General features: G+C 45.2%; 1 protein-coding gene across 1 annotated transcript in view; it reads right to left on the bottom strand.

The window, feature by feature from the left end:
* Nucleotides 1–16,291, bottom strand: part of ARHGEF6 (Rac/Cdc42 guanine nucleotide exchange factor 6) — a 128,631-nt gene extending 112,340 nt beyond the window's left edge. The window contains exon 1 of the mRNA XM_082717606.1: nucleotides 16,159–16,291. The gene's annotated coding sequence lies outside the window, so the exon portion shown is untranslated. The remainder of the gene's footprint in view (nucleotides 1–16,158) is intronic.
* Nucleotides 16,292–16,544: the final 253 nt, after the last annotated feature.

The raw sequence follows: 16,544 nt of genomic DNA, 5'->3' as shown, positions 1-16,544 counted from the left end.
CCTTGAGAAAGACACTCCTGAGTTCCAAAGCTGACAAAAGGTCTATGGAGTCTTCAAAAAGATTTACATACATTTCAAAGAGATGAGGAAGTGCTTAAAATTACAAGTTTCTAAGGTAAATGCTTTGAGAAAAGAAAAGGGAGAGAGATATCGTGACTTATTTTTTTTTAAAGATTTTATTTATTTATCAGAGAGAGAGATGAGGAGAGAGCGAGCACAGGCAGACAGAATGGCAGGCAGCGGCAGAGGGAGAAGCAGGCTCCCTGCCGAGCAAGGAGCCCGATGTGGGACTTGATCCCAGGACGCTGGGATCATGACCTGAGCCGAAGGCAGCTGCTTAACCAACTGAGCCACCCCGGCATCTCTATCATGACTTATTTTTAACGGGAAAATTAAACCCCTTACTTTATTTTTTTAAAGATTTTATTTATTTATTTGACACACAGATCACAAGTAGGCAGAGAGGCAGGCAGAGACAGAATGGGAACCAGGCTCCCCGCTGAGCAGAGAGCCCAACGCGGGACTCGATCCTAGGACCCTGAGATCATGACCTAAGCTGAAGGCAGACGCTTAACCCACTGAGCCACTCAGATGCCCCTAAACCCCTTATTTTAACTGTTTATTTGTCCTTATAATCTCCTCCCTGTATTAATATAAAATAATCACGGTGAAAATGTTTTAATCATCACCATTTTTTTCCTTTCTCTGGAGAAGATGAAACCATCTAAATCAAGCAAATGCATAGAAAAACACAAAGCAAAGCAATCCTCAAAAGTGTGACAGAAGGACGCCTGGGTGGCTCAGTCGGTTAAGCGTCTACCTTTGGCTCAGGTCAAGCTGCCAGAGGCCTGGGATGGAGTCTGCATCAGGCTCCCTGCTTAGTGAGGAGTTTGCTTTTCCCTCTCCCTCTGCCCCTCCCCCTGCTTGTGCTCCTGCTCCCTCGCTCTCTCAAAGAAATAAATACACTCTTTTAAAATTTTTTTTTCCTTTTAAGGCCAATAAATTTTCACCGAGGTCCATCAATGACATAAGCAACATCATTTTCACATAATTTAGGCCTTTCAGTAAATGTTCGATCTTTCCAAATAATTTTTTTCAGATTTGAAATACAAAGATTCCCATGCCCATCATCTAGTATCAAAGTCTTATTACTTTTTAAAAGGTTTATTTTAGAGAGACACAGAGAGAGAAAGAGAGAGGGAGAGAGGTGGGGAGGGGCAGAGGGAGAGAATCTTCAAGCAGATCCCCTACTGGGCGTGGAGTCTGATGTGGGGCTGGATCCTACATCCCATAAGACCATGACCTGAGCAGAAACCAAGAGTCAGATGCTTAACTGACTGAGGGACCCCTTGAGTCCTATGATGAGGCAGCAGTTCAAGATATGGACAGAACCTCTGGTGTTTACTGTATGTGTGTAATGTCTTAAGTCTTGAGAATACACCGCTCCTATGGGGTCATTTTTCACATTAGTCTAAATCAGTGCTTATATTCTTGAACAGTCAACTGACCAGACATAGCAGGCATTCATTTTGTTTATCCATCTATACTGGGACCAGAGAGAACTTACCTCCCAACGTTAATCTCGTGATATCAGATCTGACTTCCGCAGTTTCTATTTCTAGTGTTTGTTAATTCATTGTTTTTGCTTTTTTATTTTCTACATCAACCTTCCAATCAAACCAGTCAACAAAAGATACCTGTGTTAAATTGAGAGACTGAGGACACAGAGGCACAGTAACGACTTCGAGTTTGTTATAGTCAAAAATTACTAATAAAGATGGTCCCTCCTGCACTGTGCCAATAATCAGAATGTTGGATTTGGAAACCCAGATCATGCCCATACCAAGAGCCTGATGTAGAGCTATCCGGAATACGTGGTTGTGGGAACCATTACTTGGAGTGCAGAAAGAAAGAGTAGTGTACCAACACTTGTTTTCTTAGTAATTGTGATTCTTTTTTTTTTTTTTAAGTAATTGTGATTCTTTCAAGTAATGGTAATAACCACTTCCAGGAGTGGGACACCAATGTAACCTATGAGAACATTAATCAATTTTCTAGACTATCTCTTTTCATTAAAGTTCACTATCAATATCCATTATTCTAGAAAGGTCCTTTGTAGGAACCACAGTGCAGTCTTCCTTGGGTGCTGACTTCCTGTGGTGAAAGCTAAGTTTCTCCTTTACTTTGCTGACCATGTGGGTGATCAGCAGCACTTGACAGTGTACCTTTCAGCTAGGTGACAGCCTATCTTTCTTCCGGAATACAGTTACATAGACGAAGCTTCCCAACTGTTAGAGGGGTTAGACTTCTTGAGGCAGGTCCTTCCAGGTCCTATGACCTTAAGTCTCCAGGTTTCTAAGAAAGAAAGAAGCCCTTTAAAATACTGAACATGAGGGAGAGTCAAATCAAAACCACACTGAGATACCACCTTACACCAGTCGGAATGGCCAGAATTAGCAAGACAGGAAACAACGTGTGTTGGAGAGGATGTGGAGAAAGGGGAACCCTCTTCCACTGTTGGTGGGAATGCAAGTTGGTGCAGCCACTTTGGAAAACAGTGTGGAGATTCCTCAAGAAATTAAAAATAGAGCTTCCCTATGACCCTTCCATTGCACTACTGGGTATTCACCTCAAAGATACAGATGTAATGAAAAGAAGGGCCATCTGTACCCCAATGTACATAGCAGCAATGGCCATAGTCACCAAGCTGTGGAAAGAACCAAGATGCCCTTCGATGGGCAAATGGATAAGGAAGATGTGGTCCATATATACAATGGAGTATTATGCCTCCTTCAGAAAGGATGAATACCCAACTTTTGTATCAACATGGACGGGACTGGAGGGGATTATGCTGAGTGAAATAAGTCAAGCAGAGAGAATCAATTATGGTTTTGCTTATTTGTGGAGCATGAGGAATAACATGGAGGACATGGGGAGATGGAGAGGAGAAGGGAGTGGGGGGATATCAGTGGGGGAGACAAACCATGAGAGACTGTGCACTCTGAGAAACAAACTGAGGGTTTTGGAGGGGAGGAGGGTGGGAGGTGGGGTGAGCTTGGTGGTGGGTACTAAGGAGGGCCTGTATTGCATGGAGTGCTGGGTGTGGTACATAAACAATGAATCTTGGAACACTGAAAAAAAATTTAAAAATAAATAAAATACTGAAAACGACTATGAGAAACTTCAGTTAAATAAGGCACAGGAGCTGACCTCAGACCCAAATTCATAGAACTGCCAAACTAAGTTCAAAGGGAGAGTCTGTGCTTGCTTACAGGGGTCACTTTAAATTTTAATAAGCCTCTAGGTCACTTTAGCCTGGTAGACTGCTGAATCTTAGCCAAGGAGTTTGATTCATTTGCTCTGCATATCCAGAGGACTGAGGCTTACAGGAACCTGCCAACATTGGCATAATTCCTAGACAACAGAAGAAATAAAATGACTTCCTTTGTCCTAGTCAGTATGCTCCAGTATACCAAAAGTGGACACTGTGTGCATCAAACAAGCCTTACAGCACTGTCTGAACACCAGCTTTTGAAGTGGGAAAATTTTCAGGCCCTCTAAATGTCATATATATCGTAACGAGACAAATCTCTTACCTTCTGCAAGCATTAGCTAGTTTTATGAAATCCAACTTCCTCCAGGACCCGGGTAAAACTGGTTAGGGAGATGCTCTGGGGCACACCTTGGGAGTGGCCTGTACAGAATTCTACTGATAAATAGTGCATCTCTTTAATATATTTTGAATAATTCCATTTTTTGGTAGGCATAGTAAAAGTCAAGTGTTGGGGCGCCTTGGCGGCTCAGTTGGTTAGGCATCCGCCTTCAGCTCAGGTCATGATCCTTGGGGTGGGGAGTACGCCCCTCCCCTGCTAGGATCAAGTCCCGCATCGGGCTCCCTGCTCAGTGGGGAGTCTGCTTCTCCCTCTGTCCCTCCCCCTGCTTGTGCTCTCTCTCGCTGGCTCTGTCTCTCTCAAATAAATAAATAAATAAAATATTTTTTTTAAAAAAAGAGTAAAATACCTTTAAAATGTCCTCCTATTCAGATGGTTTTGTTGATGAAACAACACTAACTGGGGCATAAAAAATAGTGTCAGATAGGGGCGCCTGGGTAGCTAAGTGGGTTAAGCCGCTGCCTTCGGCTCAGGTCATGATCTCAGGATCCTGGGATCGAGTCCCGCATTGGGCTCTCTGCTCGGCAGGTAGCCTGCTTCCTCCTCTCTCTCTGCCTGCCTCTCTGCCTACTTGTGATCTCTCTCTGTCAAATAAATAAATAAAATCTTAAAAAAAAAAATAGTGTCAGATAATTCCCATAGCCCGGTCAAATTTGGCTTCTGTTTCAGTCCCTTGGTCCATTTCCTTTGGTGAAGCACCTTATTTATTTATTTTCCACTTTTTTTTTTTAACAACAAAAGTTTCTTACTGGGGAGAAGAGGGCGTCTAAACTTGGAGTTACCATGTGTCCACAGTCCCACTGCAGCTGTAGTCGGCAGAACAAAGTCTAGGGGCTGAGCATTTTGCTGTAAAGCCCCTAATGAATCAGCTACCAGTTTTCCAGGAGATATTCTGTCCATGAGCAATCTTTTTGCTTTTTTTTCCTTTTTTTTAAAAGATTTTATTTATTTGACAGACAGAGATCACAAGTAGGCAGAGAGGCAGGCAGAGAGAGAGAGAGGAAGTGAAGCAGGCTCCCCGCCAAGCAGAGAGCCTGATGGGGGCTCGATCCCAGGATCCTGGGATCATGACCTAAGTTGAAGGCAGAGGCTTCAACCCACTGAGCCACCCAGGTGCCCCTCTTTTTAGCTTAATAAAGGAAAAAATCCTCTAGTGTTTTGTAAGTTGTGCTGTTGCACAACCAGCACCCAAACAGATATTAACTAGCAGTTGATTTCATATGCTGCTTTGAAGTCCAGAACTAAGAACTACAGCTATAGGAACAAGTATGAACCGTCTGTGGGGCGCCTGGGTGGCTCAGTGGGTTAAAGCCTCTGCCTTCAGCTCAGGTCATGATCCCAGGGTTCTGGGATCAAGCCCCGCATCGGGCTCTCTGCTCAGCAGGGAGCCCGCTTCCTCCTCTCTCTCTGCCTGCCTCTCTGCCTACTTGTGATTTCTGTCTGTCAAATAAATGAATAAAATCTTTAAAAAAAAAAAAAGTATGAACCGTCTGCATGCACGGGTTGAATTCCAGACAAAACGTGAGCCTCCAAGGTCGGTCGGTAAGTCGTCATAGCACAGGAGGCCTGACGTTGGCCACGTCCGGGCAGAGCACATTAGCTGTGGGTAAATACTATGACATCTGCATTCTGAACAAGAACATCATATAAATGAGGTCAGAGTTTTCAATATTTGGAATCCCCAACACTGGGAGAGAGGGTATTATCAATTTCTGTTGTCCAAACCCTCCTTAGATTCCAGAAACCGAACCAGAAGGTCGGGAGGATTGTCATGCATTTGCTTCGCCAGAGAAAACTGTCACTCCCTGTCTGCAATATCGCACTGGTCTCAAAACAAAACTGTCTTAAGTTTTTTTTTAGTCAGTGGTTTGATCTGCAGAATGGGTTGATTCCCTAGCTTGTCACTGTCTGTAGTCGCGACAACAGACGCCCTCAATCTTCTACCTCGGGCTAGTGATACTTCAATTTGTCTAGTGAGGCCTTATGCCCCTTATAAAGCAAAAAAGTATAACCAAGCCAAAGCATCAATCAGTATTACATTGCTCTCCGGTTTCTGGGGCTGCCAGCAAACCATCTACATTTTGAAAATTACAGATCCCTCTAGTGGAACAAATTTCTCCAAGTTTTCCTGTAAATGATTAGAAAAAGCAACAGGGGAGTCAAAAACCCCTGAGGAATTCTTTGTCCTAAATACCGGACTCCTTCCTAAGCAATGGCAAACAAGGTTTTGGATTCTGATGCTGCTGGAACAGGAAGGAGGAGGGAGGGACATGAGGGACATGAGGCAGGGCTGGCGACAGGAGATGCTCTTATGAAACTGGGCTCCCTAGGAGCAGGTGGGGTGTTAGGACTCTGGAGTGGGGAGGCCAGGACATAGCATGTAACCGTCAGAAGCAAGGTGGGCATAATTACCACAGAGCGCAGGAAGGTCGGATGTCACCAAGCCTGACCCACAGGTGTCTAAGGAGATGACTCACAAAACATGGCGTCCTAGGGGCAAGATAGCACAGACAACAAGGGTATTGCTTTATATACAATGAAGATTAGATAAGCAGACGTCTAAGGTGGCTATAGTTGGCTGTATCCCCCTCAAAATTCCTATGTTGAAACTTAATCCCCAATGAGAGGGAATTTGGAGGTGGGGCCTTAGGGAGGTGATGAGGTCATGAAGGAGGCGCCCTCATGACTGGGGTTAATGCCCTTATGGAAGAAGCCCCAGAGAGCTCCCTCACCCCTCCTGTCATGTGAAGTTACAGTGAAGAGACGCCTTGGCTGTCCATGAACCAGGAAGCGGGTTCCCAGCAGATCCGGAATCTGCCGTCACCTTGGTCGTAGATTTCCCGGCCTCCAGAACCATGAGGGATACATGTTTAGGTTAGAAGCCCCCCAGTCTCCGATGTCTTGCTCCAGCGGCCCAAACAGACGAAGACAGCAGTCAACTGCCCCAATGGAAAAGTCACAACCCTTTTCCTACTGTAATAGGAAAGGCAGGCACTATGGAAGCCCCTGAAACCCTACCCCCTCGACAAAAAAATCCTCTAGTGACCAAGATAGTAAATAAAAAACGTCACATCCCCCGACAGGGGCGCCGGGGATGGCAAAAATTAGCGTCACCCTCAGAAAATTAGATGATGCAATAGTCACGGTCCCCTACCGTATCCCCATTTAATTAGTCTGGCTCCTGCCCAGTAATAGTCCCAATTACATTTACTGGGCTGGATGTGGTATCTTTACCGGAGCAGATTAACACAGCCTCTGGCAGGTGGCAGGTGGCTACAGATTTGGGAAAATAAATTTTTTCATGCCCATCTGGAAGAAAAATCAAAAACACTTTCCATTCTCATGGAACAGACACCAATACGGATTCACAATCTCACCCCAGGGCTATGTTTTTTCTCCTGTTCTCTCGCCTAGGGACCTAAACCATCTGGCTATTTCATAGATCATCATATGGGTCCATAATATTGATGGTATGTTAATCAGATCTGAGGAGTGAAAAGCAGAAGTACCCTGGGTGGTCCAGGACATATGCGCTCTGGAGAGGCCAAGATAAACCTTACAAACACGCACTGATGAGCCCCACGAGTGAGGGCTTTAGCAATCTGGGGTCTGGGAAAGGCCAAGACATTTGCTCCAAAGTGATTTTCGAGCTTTGAAACTCCTCCACCCTCTAAGGAAGGGTGTAAAAGTGGATCTCTTCAGGTCTGGAAGCAACATGTTCCCAGACTGGGAATACCGCACTGGTCCGTTTATTGGATGAACTAGAAGGCTACTAGTTCTGAATTAGGCCCAGTGCAAGAATGGGCTCTGTGGCCAGTTCAAGCTGTAGTAAATGCAAATCTGCCACTTGGGTCAGATGATCCAGAAAGTTCCATAATACTAGAGGTATCTATGGGTTGGTTTGTTTGTTTTTATATATGTAGTTTTGGTTTGGTTTGGGATTTTTCGGTTTTTATTTTTGTTTTGTTTTTTTTTTTTTTGTAATCTCCACACCCAACATGGGACTTGAACTCAAAAGTCACATGCTCTTTCAACTGAGCCAGCCAGGCACCCCAAAATGTATCTGTGGTTAAATTAAAAAAAAAAGTGCTGGGGCACCTGGGTAGCAGTCAGTTGGGCGACTGACTCTTGGTTTCAGCTTGGGTCATGATCTCAGCTCAGAGTCATAGGATCCAGCCCCGGATTGGGCTCCACGCTCAGCACAGAATCTGCTTGGGATTCCTTCTTCCTCGCCCTCTGCCCCTCCCTCTGCTTGCATGTGCTTGTTCACACTCTCTCCCTCTCTAAGAAAAAAAAAAAGTGCTGATAAGGGGCACCTGGGTGGCTCAGTGGGTTAAAGCCTCTGCCTTCGGCTCAGGTCATGATCCTGGAGTCCTGGGATCCAGCCCCGCATCAGGCTCTCTGCTGAGCAGGGAGCCTGCTTCCTCCTCTCTCTCTGCCTGCCTCTCTGCCTACTTGTGATCTCTGTCAAATAAGTAAATAAAATCTTAAAAAAAAAAAAAAGTGCTGATAAGCTGAAAATGGAGCAGTATAGTGCAGACCCTTAGGGTTCTGGAGCAAGACCATGCCAGTTCTCTGGAAGCGGAGAACTATCATTTGAAAACGAGCTCCTGACATGCTATGGGCTGTGGAAGAGATTTGAGCATTGACCTTGGGACATCAAGTGACATCGTATTCCCAGAACTGGCCATCATGAGCTGGGTTCTGTCAGAGCTACCCAGTCATAAGGCTGCACAGGCCCAGCAGCAACCCATTGTAAGATAAAAAGTGGTACCTGCAGCAGGATGAGGCCCTGGCGGGCCCAAGGGGCACAAGCAAGCTGCGGGAACAGGTGTTCCAGACACACGAGTGGGTGACTTACCACCCCTGCTACGTCTCCTACTCACAGCTATGGGCACACGGAAGACAACTGTGTGCACCACTCGTGACAAGCTGCCATGAAAGGCAAGAGCTCCCACCTGGCTCGGGGATGGGTCGGCTGTGCGGCTGCTTCCCTCTGGCCACACTCCGGGATTTCTAGAAAAGACACGGGGAGGGCTTTTGGTGGTACACTTGGTCATCCTCTCTGTGTGGAAGAAGTGTCCTGGCGTTCTGACACATACTGGTTCATGGCCACAGCGGATCTGGTTGGCTGGTCAGGGGTTTGGAACGGAAAGATGAGAAGACTGGGGTCAAGGACGTCTGAGAAAGAGGCACACGGGTGGACTTAGGGGAATGGCACAACACGAAGGGTTTTGTCTTTTCACATCGACACCCACCAGAGAGCAGCAGCAGCACTAAATGACCAAGAAGACAGGACGAACTGGCCGGCTGATGTGACGGAGGCTACGCACAGGTCTGGCGGCATGGCCTTCCTCTTCCCAAGATGTATTGACATATTGCTGTGGTCAGGTATCTGACCTTCCAGCAACACAGACCAGAGATAAATCCCCAATATGACACCGTCCCCTGAGGACAGCAACCACGGACTTGGCGTCAAAATGATTTTATCTTGACCTCTTCCCTTTGGAAAGGTCAGTGGTTCATTCTGGCAGAGGCTGACACACATGCCAAGTATGGACTTGCCTTAGCTGCCCACAAGGAAGGCCGCAGCCGGCACCACTACCTACGGGTTCACAGAGTATCTGATTATCAACAGATATGAAATTCCTAGTCCCAAACTCACAGTTCAGCATGTCACTCCTCCCCCGCAGGGAGGAAAGTGAGTGAAGGACATAAAGAAGTGTTACTTTAATAAATGTCCCCCTACCCGAAACCTGGGGAATAAAGAATAAGGAGCCCCCCTTGTCTCGGGGTGGGTTCTCCAGAAGCAAATGTTGAGATGAGAATTCACGCACATGAAATTTTCTTGATTGATTATTTCTTTTAGAGAGAAAGAGCACAGGGGCGAGGGCCAGAAAGAGAGGGCCAGAGAGAATCTCCAGCAGACTTCCCACTGAGCAGAACCCAACATGGGGCTCAATTTCACAACCCTGAGATCATGACCTGAGCCAAAGTGACACACTGACACAACTGAGCCACCCAGGCACCCCCATATCCATGCAACGAACTTTAAGAAGTGTTCCCCGGAGAACCCGACAAGAGAACGGAGGAAGCGGAACAGGAAACAGGAAAAAGCTAACCAAGTGCATAATTTCTGGCAAGATCCCTGTGGAGGATTGCTTCAGTATGATCCACGCGGGGGACTCTGAGCATAAATTTTGACTCAAAAGTTTGTCTCTACTTAAGCCAGAGGAACCAAACTTTCATGCTCCCACATCAGTCAATCATTGGGAAAAGACCACCCATGGCTTGCAGGTGAGGAGGAACAGGCTTTTGTGAGGGGGAACGTCAACTCAGGCAACACCAGCTCTCCACACGTGCGAGCAAAGCAGCTCCATGAAACACCCCCCACAGACATTCCCACAAATAATGTTAGATTATTTATCTGGGCATCCCTTCGCCCAGTCAAGAGGACACGTAAAATTTACCATCACAGGTACTTTGTGGTTTGGAGGAATTGGCACCTTTCTCCTAAGTTTTCAAATTTAGGAGTGCCAAGTTGTTCCTGATACTCCTCTTTAATTCTTTCTGCATCTGCAGGATCTGTAGTCTGGTTCCTGATATTGCTTTTTATGTCTTCTCTTTTTATCTTTGTCAACCTTGCTAGAGCTTTATCAATTTTATTATTTTAGAAGAATCACTTTTTTAAAAAAGATTTTATTTATTTATTTGAGAGAAAGAGAGAGAGAGCATGAGAGGGAAGAAGGTCAGAGGGAGAAGCAGACTCCCCAGGGAGTTGGGAGCCCAATGCAGGACTCGATCCTGGGACTCCAGGATCATGACCTGAGCCGAAGGCAGTCATCTAACCAACTGAGCCACCCAGGCGCCCAGAACAATCACTTATTGTCTCACTTTCTCTATTGTTTTCCTGTTTACAATTTCAGTGATTTTTTTTTTAAGAGAGAACTAGCAGGGAGAGGGGAGGGGGGGAGAGAGAATCTTAAGCAGGCTCCATACCCAGCACGGAACCCGCTGCAGGGCTTGATCTCACCACCAAAATCAAGAGTCAGATGCTTCATCAACTGAGCCACCCAGGCACCCCTCAATTTGGGGGATTTCTGCCCTCATTTTTATTATCTCCTTCCTTCTGCTTTGGTTTCATTTTGCTTTTTGTTTTCTAGTTGCTTCAAGAGAGAAACTTAAGTTACTGATTTGAGAACTTTCCTCTTTTCTAGTTTTAAAAATTTCTCTTTCATGGGATTGGAGAATGGTTTCATTTTGGAAAAGAATTTTGTTATTAACTCAAAATGGCAAAAGTGAGTTACTATAGGACTCTGGGTGTATATACCCAGGAGAACTGGACACATATGGTTACAAAAGAACCTGCACAGGACCAGTCCCAGAACCCTTATTCACAACAACCAATAGAATTGTGAACTACTCCACTGTCCCTCAGTTGTTGAATGGGTGAACAAACAACACAGTATTACTTGATTAATAAAAGGAATGAAGTACTGGGACGCCTGGGTGGCTCAGACAGTTAAGCAGCTGCCCTCAGCTCAGATCATGATCCCAGGGCCCTGGGATCAAGTCCCACATCTGGCTCCTTGCTCAGTGGGGAGCCCGCGTCTCCCTCTGCCTACAGCTTCCCCCACTTGTGTGCTCTGGCTCTCTGACAAATAAATAAATAAAATCTTTGGGGGAAACTAAAAGGAATCAAGTACTGATAGATGCCACAACATGGATGAACCTCGAAAACATGTTAAGTGAAACAAGCCGGTCACAAAAAGCCACATATTGTAAGATTACATTTACATGTGAGAAGAATACGCAAATCCACAGAAACAGAAAGTAGATTAGTTATTTCTAGGACCGTGAGGCAGAGAGGAACACGGGGAATGGGAAGTAACTGCAAACAGTTACAGGGTTTCTTTTTGGGGTGATGAAAATAAATTCGTGGTGGTGGAGGCACAACTCTGTGAATGTACTAAAAACCACTGAGTTGCATACTTTAAAAGGGTAAATTACATATCAACTAAGCTACTATATAAAAAAAATTTCCCTTCCAGCAATGCCTTCAATGAGTCCCACGTATGTTGTACTGTTATTCAATTCTATATATTTTAAAAATTTCCTTTGAAATTTTCTCTTTGATCCATGGATTACTTAATAGTGCTAAAGTTTTCTTTCCAAATGTTTTGATTTCCCTGTTGCATTTTTATTAACGATTCCTAGTTTGGTTCCAGTTAGAGAGCACATCTGGGTGTGGTAGGCTGAATAATGGCTCCCCACCAAGATGTCCAACTCTTGATCCTCAGAACCTGTGAATGTTATGTTACATGGAGAAGCGTTAAGGCTGAAGAGGGAATTAAAGTTCCTAATCAGTTTACGTAGGATAGGGAGATCATTCTGAATCACCCACATAGGCCCAGTCAAACCACGCATTTTTAAGAACTCTTAAAAATAGAAGATGGGGGGGTAGCACCCGGGTGGCTCAGTGGGTTAAGCCTCTGCCTTTGGCTCAGGTCATGATCTCAGGGTCCTGGGACCGAGCCCTGCATTGGGCTCTCTGCTCAGCAGGGAACATGCTTCCCCCTCTCTCTACCTGCCTCTCTGCGTACTTGTGATCTCTGTCAAATAAATAAATAAGATCTTTTAAAAAAATAGAAGGTGGGAGCAGAACAGGTCAGAGAGATGAAACATGACGAAGACTCAACCTGCCATTTCTGACTTTGAAGTTGGAGGAAAGGGGATAAAACAAAAACTCGGTAGCCTCTAGAAGCTGGGAATATCCCCCAGTCTACAGCATGCAGGTGACGTGGACATTAAATTCATAACCTACAAGGAAATGAAATCTACCAACAACCCAAATGAGAAAGGAAATGGATCTTCCTAGTTGTTTCATTAGTTTGTCCAGTTTTACAACTGTTTATGGTGGGAAAGCAGGTTTCATACCAATTACTCCATCACTACCAGACATGGAAGTTGCTTGGTTCACTCTTCTGTGCGCTATACTTTGGTATTTTTCATGTTTTTAAAAAGTTAAAGGAAGATTACTACCACACACAGGTAGCATCACCAAGGGCTTACCCCTCAAAAATAAAGGTTCAGGTCATAACACCAAGTGACTACCATCATTAACTGAGGTAAAAGGGAATATAAAATGGATCTTTTAGGAAGAACATTGTAAATACCAGTATGATCTTGTGACCAGTTACCAGGGCAAGTGTTGTGGATCCCACTTGATTTATGTCCCCTGCTCTATCATACTTGTTTCCTTCCAATAATATAGAGTATCTGGAGACCGGGCGCCTGGCTGGGGCAGTCACTAGAGCATAGATCTCGGGGTTGTGAGTTCGAGCTCCATGTTGGGTGTCGAGATTACTTAAAAATAAAATTAAAAAAAAAAAAAAAAAAAAGAATGGAGACACCTGGGTGGCTCAGTCCATTAAACATCTGCCTTCAGCTCAGGTCAAGGTCCCAGGGTCCTGGGATCTAGTCTCAAATTGGACTCCTTGCTCAGAGGGAAGCCTGCTTCTCTTTCCTCTGCCCCTCTCTGCTGCTCATGCTCTCTCTCTCTCTCAAATAAATAAATAAAATCTTCTTCAAAAAGTAATTTTAAAAAAAGAACGTTTGGAGATAAATTTAACATTTTTAGCCCATATATTGGAGAATATGAAGATAAGTTCTCAGAGACTTTGCAACTGGGAGCTTTATTAATTATTCATGAAACTCTAGAGTAGCTTTCTTTGTGGAGGCCATGAAGCAATACATTTGGGTATATGTGGGAAATAGTGTGTTAGGCAGACACATTTTTTGAAAGAATATGAGAAAAGTGTATTCATTCATTCTACACATATCTGTTGAACTCCTACTGTGCTAGGCACTCACTTAGGCTTTTGGGAAACAATAAACAAAACCGGCAAAGTTCCCTGATCTCATGGAGATTATACTCTAACAGAAGAAGACAAAAAATAAACAATGGATATGGTAAGAAGGTAAATTACAAGGTATGTAAAAAAATAATAAGCATTGTGGGGGTGGGGGGCGAGAGCAGGGTAATGCGGCTCGGGCATGCTGGGAATGGGGGGAGAGGGCACGGACAGATGCAGTATGAAAACAGGACAGTCAGGATAGGTCTCACTGGGGCAGGCGAGCTGCGAGCCAAGACTTAAGAGGTGAGGGAGTGAGTCAAACGAGTATCTGCAGCAGGTAGTAGGTCCAGTCCAGTGTTCCCTGCTTTGCGGAACATGTCAGGCTAAACTCAAGCTGTTGGCTGGGCTGGACTGGGGATATTCTCTGGACCTTCTGGGGAAGAATCGGCTTTTAAAGCTCTTTGGGGCTGATGGCAGAATTTAGTTCCCTCTGGCCCTGGCCATCAGCCTAGGGCTGCTCTCAGAGTCTAGACGCTACCTTGATTCCTTGACAAGAAGCCTCCCTTCCATCTACAAGCAAGCAAGCAAGAGCACACAAAATCCTTCTCATGCTCTGACCTCTGACATCTCTTTTGCTACCAGTCAGCCAATCTGTACCTTTTTTCTTTCCCCCACAATCACTTCTTTTTAAAGAGCTCATGTGATTATGCTGGGCCTACCTACCCAATCTCCTTTTTGATTAACTCAAAGTCAACTGATTAGTAACCTTAATTATATCTGCAAAATCCCTTTACTTTTTAAGATTTTATTTATTTATTTGACAGAGATCACAAGTGGGGGGGGGTGCGGCAGGGAGATCAGGTTCCCCGCTGAGCAGAAAGCCCAATGCCAGGGCTTGATCCCAGGATACCAGGATCATGACCTGAGCTGGAGGCAGAGGCTTTAACCCACTGAGCCACCCAGGCGGCCCCCTTTTACTTTTTTCACAACTCGAACTCACAACCCCAAGATCAAGAGTCACATGCTCTCCCGACTGAGCCAGCCAAGTACCCCTCCCTTTTACCTTGTAACATAACACAATCATGACTAGGACATATATTTGCAGCCCCGGGGACTAGAGAAAGAAATCTGGGGAGCCACTTTGGAATTCCGCTTACCAGAGACACAAAAAGAAGTAGGAAACCTGAATGGACCTACATCTACTCAAGAAATTAAACCTGAGGGGTGCCTGCGTGGCTCAGTGGGTTAAGCCTCTGCATTCGGCTCAGGTCATGATCCCAGAGTCCTGGGACCCAGCCCCGCATGGGGCTCTCTGCTCAGCAGGGAGCCTGCTTTCCCCTCTCTCTGCCTGCCTCTCTCCCTACTTGTGCTCTCTGTCAAATGAATAAATAAAATCTTTAAAAAAAAGAAATTAAACCTGAAACAAAAAAGTTAATAAACAAAAAGCAAAGATACCTATAAACACAGAGAAGAAACTGATGCTTGCCAGAGGAGAGGGAGGAGGATGGGAGGCTGGGTAACATGGGTGAGAAGGCGCGGGAGATACAGGAATCCAGTCTGGAATGAATACGTCACAGGAATAAGAGACACAGCCTAAGGAATATAGTCAGTGACACTGTAACATGGCGCCTGGGTGGCTCAGTCCTTAAGCATCTGCCTTCAGCTCAAATCAGGATCCCAGAGTTCTGGGACTGAGACCCACATCAGGCTCTCTGCTCAGTGGGGAGCCTGCTTCCCCGCCTGCCCCCTGCCTACTTGCGATCTCTGTCAAATAAATAAATAAAATCTTTAAACACCGCATAATGTATAAACTTGTCCAATCACTAAGTCGTACCCCTGAAACTAAAGTAACTGTCAACTATGCTCAAACATAATTAAAATAAGTTTAAAAAATTTGCAACAACAAAAAAAATCTTCCCATAGACAGAATTCCAGGCCCAGATTTCATTAATGAATTCTATCAGACATTTAAAGACAATGCCAATCATTTCCCTTTTTTGGAAAACAGAGAAGGAAACATTTTTTAATTCATTTTATAAGACCAGCATTACTGTTCATACCAATTATCGACTTACTGCTTCCCAGCTCCAAATTCACATCTTGCTTCTCTATGAAAATGAATCTGGGGCGCCTGGGTGGCTGTCAGGTAAGTGTCTGACTCCTGATTGCTGCTCAGGTCTGAGACCAAGCCCCAGGGCTTCAGGATTCTCTCTCCCTCTCCTATTGTCCCTCTTCCTGCTCTCTCTCTCTAACAAGGAAGTCTTTAAAAAATGAAAAGAAAGCTAAACCCTTAAAACATTTTCCCTTTGCCAGCTGGTGTGTAACAGTATATAAAAGGAAAACTTGTTTTCTATCTCCTACTACTTTCAATACCTCTGGCCACCAAAGGTGGGTCTTTTCCCCAAATGATGTATCCTCTGTCAACAGCTGGGTGGCCTGCAATTTAATTCCACCCACCTGGAGCTGACATCTACAAGGGCTCAGGCCCACAAGACCGCCTCATGTAAGATGCCAATGACTAGGTGGGCCTCCTCTACTTGTCTATAAACCAGAGATTCCAGCCACCCCTTCCCTGGGCTTGATACTTTTTGAGAACAGGTCACAGAACTCAGGAAAAAAGCTGTACTCACGATTAACCATTTATCATACAGGACACAACTCAGGAACAGCCCAGTTGAAGAGACGCATAGGGCAAGGTCTGGGGAAGGGATGGGGGTACCACCGCCCCAGCAGTGCGTTCGCCCACCAGGAGAGGCTCTCCAAAGCCCGTAGGTTAGGTGCTTTTGTGAAGGTTTTATTAGGTAGGCACGACTGATAGAATCACTGGCCACTGGTGAGTGATTCCCTTCCCAGAGGTCGAGGGGGCGGGGCTGAATGTTCTAATCCTCTACAGTTACAGTCACGTGGTCAGTTCCCAGGGCAACCAGCCCCCATCCTTAGGGACTTTCCCAAAGCAAATTTAATTAACATAAACCCGGGTGTGGCTGAAAGGGGCTAGTTGGGAACAAACAAAAGA

The sequence above is a fragment of the Mustela nivalis genome (assembly GCF_964662115.1).
Source record: "Mustela nivalis genome assembly, chromosome: X".
Taxonomy (NCBI): Eukaryota; Metazoa; Chordata; class Mammalia; order Carnivora; family Mustelidae; genus Mustela; species Mustela nivalis.
Note: the sequence above shows the minus strand (reverse complement) of the source record. Positions and strands in the feature narration are given on the sequence as shown.